General features: G+C 37.5%; 1 long non-coding RNA gene across 1 annotated transcript; it reads right to left on the bottom strand.

Moving 5' to 3' along the window:
• Window positions 1-328: 328 nt before the first annotated feature.
• Window positions 329-11,099, bottom strand: LOC148057250 (uncharacterized). The gene is made up of 3 exons (XR_015699667.1): window positions 10,986-11,099; window positions 5,693-6,093; window positions 329-399 (listed from the first exon to the last, which is right to left on the bottom strand). It is a non-coding gene; the product is annotated as an uncharacterized LOC148057250 (long non-coding RNA).
• Between the last annotated feature and the right edge of the window lie 233 nt (window positions 11,100-11,332).

Below are 11,332 nucleotides of genomic sequence, written 5' to 3'. Positions count from 1 at the left end.
TGATGCTTAAGACAGTGTCCTCACATGCAGAAAACAGAGGTTTGAAACTTGCTTCACTCTGGAGTGGAGTGATCCAAGTATTCACACTTCCTGAGTGCAGTAACCACTGGAGTCTTACATGAAAGATGCTTTTTTCTTGAATAGTTTTTAAAAGGATCTTCTAAAAACAAGTCCTGTACAGTTGTTTGGTTTTGTTTTGGTTGTTTGGTTTTGGGTTTTTTTTCAAAAATGCTTGTATGTCTTTGTGGGATCTGGTTTGAAGATTTTAAATTAGTATCAGATGTCTTAAAAAAAGCACTTTACCTGAAACAGTGCAAAATATTGTCTGATGTTCTTTGGTATGGGTTACACCAGAGGTCAAAGCAATCAGTGACATCACCAGTCTTCAGATGTAGGAATCTAATGATACAGAGCAGAATTATAAAATCAAAAGAGTGTAATATCTTTCTTTTTATGTTCCCATGAGCAATAAAATAATTTTAAGAATTAACATGTAGTGTGATCCTGGTACACTTGGGCAGATCAAGATTTTGTGCTGAAAATATGTTCCCTTTTTTAAAACAAAACAAAACAAAACAAAAAATCTCTTTATCTGCACGATGAATGAGTCCCTTCAATACACTGTAAATGTTACCCTGGCTGTGATCCAAGGGTTGTGATGTGGAAGGACTAAGTTGTTTAATTTCTGCATTTGAAGCCTTTGTTAAAAAATGTTTTAATCTTTTCTTGACTCCACTATAGTTTAAAGCCTGGTTTAACATTCCAGCCGAGCCACAACAAAGAACATCATTGTTTGACATGCTTTTCCTACAGAGCCTGTCAGATGTGCTGCATTATCTAAACAATGTTGGCAGCAAATACACAAGTAGCAAGTGTGAATCAAATCAAAGAAGTCCACAAATCCAGACTCCAAGCCTGAATGTTCCCAGACTCCAAGGGTATAGCAAGAGTGTCTGGTTATCAATAAGTCTAATCAATGATAATCCTATCATTTAAGATTCCAATCCAAAACTTGAAGGCTTCCTACTGGTGGAGAATAACCCATGCCACTGTTTGATTTCGTGTTTCCATCCCACATTAGAACCACCAAATTAGGATCTATTCAACTTCATTCTTTACCTCAAACACCCAAAAAGCGGGTTGGTCCCAGAAGAATGTTGTCTGATCCTTGATGACACACAAGACTAAGTCCCAGTGCACAGAATAAGCAGTGAAGCTACGGACTTGGCTGCTGATCAACTTGCACTGGCCTCAGCCTTACCTTCCAACCTACTGCATCCTGCTTGGCACCATCCTAGCAGCAGTAACCACCTCACTAAAATCTGCCTACTCAGCTCTTTGGGTGAGTTCTTCCTCACCTATTTCCATCCAAATGAATTAAGCTAGCAAAGATCACTTATTTAAACTTTGAAACTGGTCTGACTCACGATGAGTAAAACATGTTTGGGACTGATTGTATGAACAGTTCAGCCTGAAGGTCTGAGAAAAGCAGTGCAGAGAGGCCAACTACATTAGGTCTTTGATGCTGTGAATATAGGCACCTTCTGACTAAAGGAAAGTATCTGTGGAAGAACTTCATTAACTTATTTTATTGCTGTATCATTCTTACTGCCAATGTATGATACTTTGAAAGAAATTTTATTTTTCAAAAATATGGTTTTGAAAGCATACTTCAATACAAGCTACAGCACTTCTAAAACAAGTTTTAAAGAGCATTTCTTTCAGGGAAAGTTCCACTAAAAAACAAAATCAAGTGATGAAAACAAGATTAAATATATTCAGTGCAATCAGCTAATACTAGTAAATATGAATTGTGGTTCCATATGTTTGTCATGCAATAACAATTAGTTTGAGGTTCTGTGAGAGTATTAGAACTTTTACTGTGGGAGGTGCCACCATGTAACACACAGATTAAGGGGCCAGGATGTGGTAGATGCTAACTGAAGATCCTGGTCTCTGCAACAGGGTAAAATTAGGTTCAGCTGTGTGGTCTTAGAAGGGATAGAACCTGCACTCGATTTCAGCACACCACAGCAGGCCAAATCATGCCTTAACAGCCTCTGTGAAAGAAGGGGATCTTCCCTTTACCACCTCATTACTCCATGTTGTTAAATATTTTACTTTCTACACTCACAAAAAGAAACCCTAATTAATTGACTGCTATACAGACTTTTGCTACTGTGCCTAAACTTTGGCATAAATATAAAAAGGTCTCATCTTCTACTGCCTTTTGGTATTATTCTTCAAAAGCCAGCTCTCACTTTTACATTTTTCTTTTCTTTTAAACAAAGAAATACATTTTATATTGTGACTTTAAATACACAGCAATAAATTTAGCAGGATTCTATAGCATGGCCGGTATTTACCAGAAATCAGAAACATGCCAAGTTCAGTTGTTCTTCAATGTCAGGTCTGCAGTCTTGTATGGAGTTAAAAAATAAATTATAGAATACTTACTTATTAAATAATTACAGCAAAGGGTATATCTATATATCTATTTTTGTCATGTGCTTTAAAAATAATACACAAAAATTATATTACTTCATTTAAGTTTGAGCAAATGAAAAAAAAGGTATTTTCTTACTATTGTATGAAATTTGATTTTGTGCTGAACAACAAAGAAAAAAAGTAAATTAAAAGGAATATAGATAGGAAGGACAATTTTTGTCTTTTTTGAAGAGTTGAAGGACTAACCTTCAAAATTTTGTCTGTTTCTTGGAAAAAGGCTGGTTCAGGCAACCAGGAGGAAAAGAAAATAGCCTTATTAGCAGTAAGAATAAGTCTGTTCATTTAACATGGATTTTCCAACTCTTATGTTTGTTCTCCTTAATTTTTTAATTATATTTTATTGTAACAATGAAATGCAGCAATACAAAAATAAAATAAAAGATCATCATGGAAATGGAGAAAAACACAAGAGAATCTCCAATAGGATATAATAAAAAAGGATGACAGTATGCCAACAAGTGTGTATGTATCATTTCATCTACTTTGTGAATAGGGCAGCAAGGTCTGTCCTTGTAAGAATTATTGGTTTTAAATTAAAACACAATTACAGTACAACTAGATTAATTTATGGCTGAATGTCCTTATTTATTTTAATACTGTAATTATTAGTTTCAATCTTCTAAAAGATTTTAATTCTTGTTTTCAGGAGCTCTGCATTTCAAAAAACTTCTAAATGCCAAATTTTATAGGAAGGAGATATTTCACTAGAAGAGCGATGTCAACATGAATAAAGCAGGGTAAGAGGAAACTCAAATGAAAAACAAATGACATAAACAATAGTAAAGAGATTTAAGAAAATGTTTGTTAATATTGCCAACCTGATTAATTTTCTTCTGCCTGAGGGAAAACCATGGTTGACCATTGAATATAGATGCAAAAAATTGTTCTGTGTCTAAATCTTATTCTAACTTCACATCAAGTCACAAAGAGAATAAAGACTTGCAGCTTTGCTTTCACCTAGCTTCAAAACTTTAAACAGGTTGCAATTCTGAGAATTTTCACAGAATTAGAAATGTGATTATCTCTTCTCTCCAAATGTGCTTTCTCTCTCTGTTTCTTTGCTAGAATTTTCCAAAACTTGGCTGCATACAAAAAACCAAAACTAACCAGAATCTTTATAGTCAATGACTAAGAAAATGGGCTTTGCATGGTGGGTATGGAAGAACAATGTCTCCTTTTATCCCAGAACTTGGGGTACTCTTCTAGACCTAGAAACAACTTTTACCTATCACATGCTACATGTCATCCAAGTAAGAGCGTACACAGTATACAAGGACTGCAAATGCCAGTCTCACATCTGCGGTACTTCATTCTCAGAGTAATGAAATTTTCATTTCAGGCTTCCTTTGCTCATCAGAAAAGGACTAAGTAGATGAATAATATAGCATGATCAATGCACTAGGCACACACTGACAACCATGCCATCTGCAAACACCAGTCATGAACAGAAAGTGGTCTGTCCTCTTGCACCCCTACTGATTCTGGAAGAAAGGCAATCAGATCTTGAACCACACAAATTCCTCTTCCTCCACATCAGTACACCTGTATTGAGTATGCATGTAGTTAATACTCCATTTCTCTCTCTGTCAGCCTGCGCAGAAGAGGAAAATAGCCTGCAAAGCCTGCTCTCCTTCCTAGGCAAAAGTCATCAGGGTGGCTGATAACTAAGTACGTGGAGTATTCCTGTCCAGCCACCATTAGAAGAACACAACATCTCCTTTTAGTCACCTAGGGCTGCTATGTGTGATTTCCAATCAATATTCCAGCTCAAAATTATATTAGTTAATTGTGACCAAAGTTATTACATTTTTACATGACTATAAAATACAGATAATACATCCGCCCTCTTAGATGGCATCTCTAACAATTGCCATTGAGCAGTGATCCTTTATTGAAAAGTCTGGTTGGAGTTTAATGAAACCTGTGTAAAATTTTAAACTGTAATTATTTTAATCTTTCTTCCCTGGCAGATTAATGAGGAGCATTTAACATCCTTTCTCACTGATCTCTTTTAATTTATTCCTGAAATATTTATTCTCATTCTGTTTTAAGACTGGCCAGCAATGATACTGGATTAACTCAGCAGATATGGAAGAAATCAGGTAACTGCCTTGTTTCTTTTGATGTTGTGTTAAATTGCCTAATAACTGGAGTGATCAGATGATGCTTGTTTTTAAAGAGCTTGTAAACTGGCAACATCCATTTGTCTTACACAATTGAGTCATTTTTTTGGGTCACAATCCACTTACGCAGCATAATCTTACTGGCAGAAGGAGGCACAGGCCTCCACAGCTTCAAAAGAATTTTCAGACCAGAGCCCCAATCTCTGTTAGGCAAAAATCCTCCTTTTTCACATGAACTCCATTTTTCCCCTGCAATTTGAAGGAAGCTAAAATTTCCAGAATAGGTCATTAGAAGCCATAAGCAAGGCCGCATTTTTAAAAGTGAAAAATGTTGCAAGATATGTCGCAAAAGAAACTCCTGGGTAGTAACGGCTTGAAAAAAATGGTCTTCATCATAAGGGAGTTAAATAACTCCCTATAAAGCTCATCTTCTGTGATTTTAGTGGGCAGTAACATATTTCAGGCTTTCCATGAGCGTCTTAGCACAGTAGAGAGGAGAGATTCAGAGTCCGTCTGTACGAGGAAGCATCAGAGAAGGGGGACACCATTGAAAGGGTGTGCAAAAGGCAGCATTGACAGGCCCACCTGCATTTTGAGGTGTTTCATGAGGGCAGCTTGTGCCAGAAGTGAAGAATTCAGCCACAGGACAGACACTTGTTGGGGGAGGTCATCAGAGCCCACCTGGTCTTCTGGGAACCTCATGCACGTGGGCCAGGTATGAGCTGGCACCGGACGAGCAGGTAGCCCAGATTAATCTGACAGATCTCAGATAACATTACATTATCTACATATATATGTGTATCTGTTTTGCCCATGCTTGTCAGACTTCCTGTCTGTCTGACTGTATCCATAACTTTTGAACCTGTTGGCCAACCTCAGTCAGTGAGAAAAGGGTGTCAGAGGTAAAATTCTACAAGTTTAGTAAAAAGGCATTGCTGCCCAGAAGAAAAAGCACTCCTTAGCATGCTCCGTTTAGGGACAGGCTTCAGATGAGTTCATACTATGGGGGAGAGATGGCCTAAATGCCTGAAATGCAAGAAAAACTTTTAAACGGGGCTTACACTTTACTAGACACCAGAGAATCCAACCACGAGGCACAAATCCATAGGAAATCAGGATTCATTTGTTCCGTTTGCTGCACAGGGAGCTCCTTGTTTGTACTAAAAGCAAGGATGACTTTCAGTGCAGTTTCACTTTCTGCCAATATTATTTATTTATACCACACTGCAAATGTGAGTGGCATTTTGCCTTTCCTCCAATGTTTCTGTCTTAAGGAACTTGGCCTAAAGGCCAAAATTTTGTCCTCAAATTCACTTGCTCCAGGAATGGTTCACTGTTAACTTGATATGGGAAGTAAGTCTTTCCATTGAAGTCAGTGTGCTTCTCCCTGCTGTGGCGTGATGAGAATTCGTGATGGGAGGAGATGCTGATGCTCCAAACTCCGAGCTTTGCCCAGGGGGCTCTGAAATAGTTAAGTCAGAAAGGTGAATATTTTTAACTCGTAAGCAGCTTGTCTTAAGAGACAGTTAGATTTCTTGTTGCATGAAGCCCAAAATTGTTAAATAAATATTTGCAGAATGTTAGACATATTACTACCTCTTTTACAGATGGAAAAAAAAAACTCCCTGAAGAGAGTAACATATCCACTCCTACATTTATGGACTCAGAATATCAAAGGAAGTGTGACACAGCCCCACATGTTGACCTTGAATACTGCTTTTCTATGCAGGGCTCAACCTGCCAGGTGCTCAGTGCCCCTGATTCACACCAGAAGCTGAAGACGCTTGTCATCTTGCCTGACGCTCAGCACCTTCCTCAGCACAGGCTTTCTCCACAGTTTTTGTCAAAAGTAAACAGAATTATTAACTAGGCATTATGTATTTTCTTACTTAAGTAATACAAAGGCTTGGTCGTTTTGCAGAAGGGCTGAAACTAGCACAGCTGATGTAACAGCAGTTCTATGTTGTAATAAAATGAGGATTATTATTATTAATACAACAGTATATTAATGAGTGCTTTTATGGTATTCATTTCAATTGCTCCATCTTTAAAGAATTATTTCCACTGCTAGTTCGATACAGGAAGTAAATTTTTCCAGGTCACTCACACCTTTATCTTCACAATATTCTGTCATTCAAAACCATTTCAAGGCTCTTTTATATGGAAAAGAGGCTATACAGTATTACGAAGTATTCCAGCCATAACATTTAAGCACTAGGAGCCCTTGCATGGAGTTGAATATTTAAATGTGTTCTAAATATGTTGCTAGTAGGCTCCAATTAAGGCATGTGAGAAGCATAGTGTAGGTAGATCAGAATATTCCTAATGTGTCTTAAATTTACCAAGATGAGCTCCTCTTAGTATTTACTTATTAGCTTAGCTAGTATAAAAGGCAAACTCAACTATGTACTTAGACTTACCACATATAATATTATGCCCAAGCTAGGAAGAAGAAAAAGTGTGTTCTGATCACATGCCAGGTGAAAAGAAATACAGAATCCTAGTGAAGATACAGTTTTCACAAGTTTAAACAAACTGAGAAGAACATTGGGTAGGAGTTTAGGGATTACCCTGAGTTACCAGAATTTACTTAAATTACACCTTCAGTCTTCACTACATGGTAATGACTATAATCTTCATCAATGTAAGATAAAAATGTAGCTTTTATGCCTAGTGGAGACAAGAAGTCAGAACACTATACCAAGGTCGATTAAGTAGCACAGTTTTATCATTGTATACATAAGACTAAAATTTTCAGATGTATTGTCAGCTTAGCATCCTAAACCAAATTTTCCTTCTCATTCAGGTGTTCGAGAAATTCTTAATAAATTAGGCACCTGTATTAATGGACTAATTAATACTGATCTTTTATTTTTAGAAATTCACTCAGTTTCACTAAGGAAAGGTTATGTCATGTCATCTGTGATGTGAAGATGAAATATATGTATACCAATATATACCTATATGGCCATAGATGACTGTAAGGAAAAGGTGAAGAGAGAAGAAAAAGCCACCTTCTTCAGTTCAGGAATTTTTCTATTCCGAGGCAAGCACCACAGACACATCTGAGTTTCACTTGCTTTTCTCTGCTTTGCTCTTTTTTCAGAGAGGGAAAAGGCAAGGCTGGTATTACTTCTTTTGTACTTATGGTTAACATTACAACTAAGCAGTTTGCTATTGAAGTTCATCTCCTAGCCTCCTTTACCCATTGACTTCATCTGGCTGTCTAGTCTCCTTCTAAAACAAGGTTGATACTTTCTCCATAAAGTACTTCTTCCCAACTGTATGGGCTCTCTGGGGTTCCTCAACTTTCTACAGTGTCTGCAGAGGAAGACTGAGCAACAAACTTTGGCTAAACCTTTAAAAGATCAAAGTTAAGTCAGATGAATTGCAGCCCCAGAACCTGAGGAACAGAGGTGAAGAAGGTCCACTGACATAATAGCTTACAGAGATGTTGTGGGGGAAGAGCAAGGAGAGTTTTCCAGTAAGAGGAGATGTAGCTTATTCCTTCCACCCATTAAAAGTGGAAAAAATACAACATTTTTGACATATCTCGAGGAATTAATTTTCAGTAGTTTTAAAAGACTTATTTTGGGATTAATCCAAGAATATTGCCTCATTAGTATCAGATCATTCTTGTCTGATTTTGACCTTTAAAATGTTTTACTAAGCTTTTATATATATTTAAAGACAATGAATTCTGTTACAAAAAAGATCTTTTGAAATGCAAAACTGAAACATCCTTGGTCATTTCTGATGACCTCAAAATGTTTTTTCTCTTTTTATCTTCTTTTTGAAACAAAATGTTGTAAAGAATCCACATTTGTAAACATTTTGCCTTGAACCAAATAGTCATTTTCCATTGGGGAATGGTTTTCATTCTAACTTGTAAAACATACAATTGGGCACTGGGAGTAGAGGGAAAAAGTGCAGGTTATCCTGTGGCATTTGCTTGGGTGGTTCTACAAAACAAAGCAGAGAAGAATATTACCTCAGAATCAAAAGATGTCCTACTTCTTACAAAGAACAGGTATCCAGGAAAACTCATCCTTTTCCTTACAGGACACTCTCTTGTGCTGCCTCTTTGAGAAGAAAGGGTGTAGGAAAGCAAGAGAAAAAAGCTTTTCAAATCAAACTGGAAATGAGTGCCACAAGGAAGTCCCTGAGAAAAGCACAGTCTGTGGCATCCGAGAGCCCTGGAAGGCTCAGTGAGTTACAAAGGGATGATGCTTCAGCACAAGTGCTGCCCAAGACTCTAGTTCAAAAATCCAGCAAAGAAATGAAGGACTGGGGCCAGAGGGCTGGAAGGATCCAACCAAAGTGGAATAATAACTTGTCCAAGCACAGATCAGCCCTAAAAATTAAGAAAGCTAAGGTTTTACATAATTAAAGGTGTGTCTGCTCCAGAAAAGTACATGAGCCCAGGGGGATTAAGACTGGCCTAGACCAAAAAGGGTTACTTGGTGATAAATAACTCTTAGAAATGGTAATTATGTTATGCCCTAATGTTATTTACTGCCTAATATTGTTCACTGTGACTCCTTTAATTAATCTACCTGACATTCTCACTAACTCATTCCTTTTATCCTTTGCTGAGATTAAAGATCTTTTTTATCTTATTGCTTTTATGTTCATTCTTGGGTGAATCTAGTATGAAATGAGATGCCCACGTGCATCTTGAGCACCCATGGCACTCACTTTTGGAGTTCATAGCAAGCTTAGTCACTCTTCTAAAATTATTGAATGTTCTTGACATTCCTGATCACTTTGAAATCAGTTTACCCAAGACAGAAAAGATGTTCCTAAAGTATAACATTCCCCAGTTCACAAAATCCCTCAGAGCAAGTTCTTAGAGTTATTCTGAGGCTAACTGCAGACCCCCATACTTTTTTCAAATAAAGAGTTCTCACTAGGCTCTAAGTCACTTTGAGAAGCTATCTAGCTAAATTACCCAGTAATTTTCCTTGGCTAGTTTGCCCAAAAAACTCACAAACAGCCCATATTATTATTTCCCAGGACTGGTTTTTCTCTCTCAGGGTATCTTTGAACTGCTTTCAATTACTCTGACTGGTCAAGCTCTCCATTGAAAATGCTCCAGTTCCCTGAAGCAGATCCTCCTGATGACTTAGGCAAGAAATAAATATAATTATTTCACCTTGTGGTAAATTGCCCATGATCAGCTCTATGCTGCAAAGCATCATCTCATGGCCCTTTATAATTGTGGTGGCTAGTTCACCAGTAACATTTTATCCTGTAAGACATACTCCAGGGCAGATTAAACAAACGACTTGTTTACAAACAGTTTAATGAGGAATAGCTATGACGCACACAACTGTTTCATTTCCCTCTGCATATGCAAAGGAGCTCACTTCCTTTTTTCTTTATACAGATGGCACCAGCAGATTCCTCTTCAGAGGCCTTTCAACAAGTGACCCTGCAGCAACAGAAACCCGTGTCCCACTGATTTGCCTCTGCCAGTGAGTCCTCAGCAAGGGTGGGACAATGGCCAGGTCCAGCACTGCCGATCTCACTGAAGAGTGTCTCATCTGCCTTCAGCCTCTTCCCTGCACGTTACATGCAAATTCCCTGTACGTTACAACACAAGCTCCCAGGCTTGTTTACAAGGGAGCATTTTCATGCAGCACCCCTCCAAGCTCAGTGCCAAGCTCTCAATAGCTGACATGAGCATCCAGACCCGTGTCTCTGCTTTCCCCTCTCATGATCCCTCTTTCTACAGACCTGGCAAATGTGTTTGATTCCACCATCATTCCGAGAATAACCTTCTTTTCTCACATCATTTAATTGTCATTTTCCTCCTGGTCACCTCTAATGGTATTTTATGCCTGTGTGGTATTTTAACCATTTTAAACCATACATAATAACAATTTCTCAGTGGTTTCTTCACAAAATGTGATGGTGAGCCAGACTGTTGCTCATTCTTTTACCTGGCTTGCCTACCAACGTTGTCTTGTGCTTTGATTTCTAAGATTTTGGCTGGGATATCTTTTTGTTCTGAGTTAATATAGCACTGGGTGCAAAGGGAGATCTTGCCCAGGGGTAGAATGGTTAGACATATATTCTCTGGAAGTACTACTAAAAGTAATAATAATAATAGCAAAATTTATTCAAGGATACCACACATGGGGAGTGAGACTGCGGTCAAAGGAAAAGTATTATTGAATTTCTGATGAAATAGTGAGATGTTGCAGTGGAAAAAAAATCATTTAAAGGCAATATTTTTGTTCAATTTCTGTTTTATCAGACAGTTTAAATCCATGTTTTGCAATTATTTTTGCCATTCCTCTGGGAGTTTTCTACAATAAGTCTTCAGTTAAGCTGAACTCTGTAACTTACCTTAATGATAGAATTACTATTGTATCTTAGCAAATCGTTGAACTAAACCACACGAAGACATCCAGAATTTTGATGTAAAACTGCAGCTGTTTGAAAATGTGCAGTGAATGTCATCTTTGAAGCATATTTTGTGATCATCATCCCGCCGGGCACTTAGGTATCTTCTGTTTTCCATATTACACATATTTAAAATATATAAAACAAAATGAAATTCAGAAAAGACAGATAGAAAGCTACTAGAGTTACATTACAACTCTACATGACTACCGCCATAATAATACCCAATACCCAAGGCTATGAGTAGTGATAATTATACTAAGCCTAGCATAGATTCTCACTAAACTGAT

The sequence above is a fragment of the Nipponia nippon genome, unplaced genomic scaffold (genome assembly GCF_047370975.1).
Source record: "Nipponia nippon isolate SJK-2023a ecotype South Korea unplaced genomic scaffold, ASM4737097v1 scaffold_1, whole genome shotgun sequence".
NCBI lineage: Eukaryota > Metazoa > Chordata > Aves > Pelecaniformes > Threskiornithidae > Nipponia > Nipponia nippon.
The sequence above is the reverse complement of the archived record's forward strand: the minus strand, read 5'-3'. Positions and strand labels throughout refer to the sequence as shown.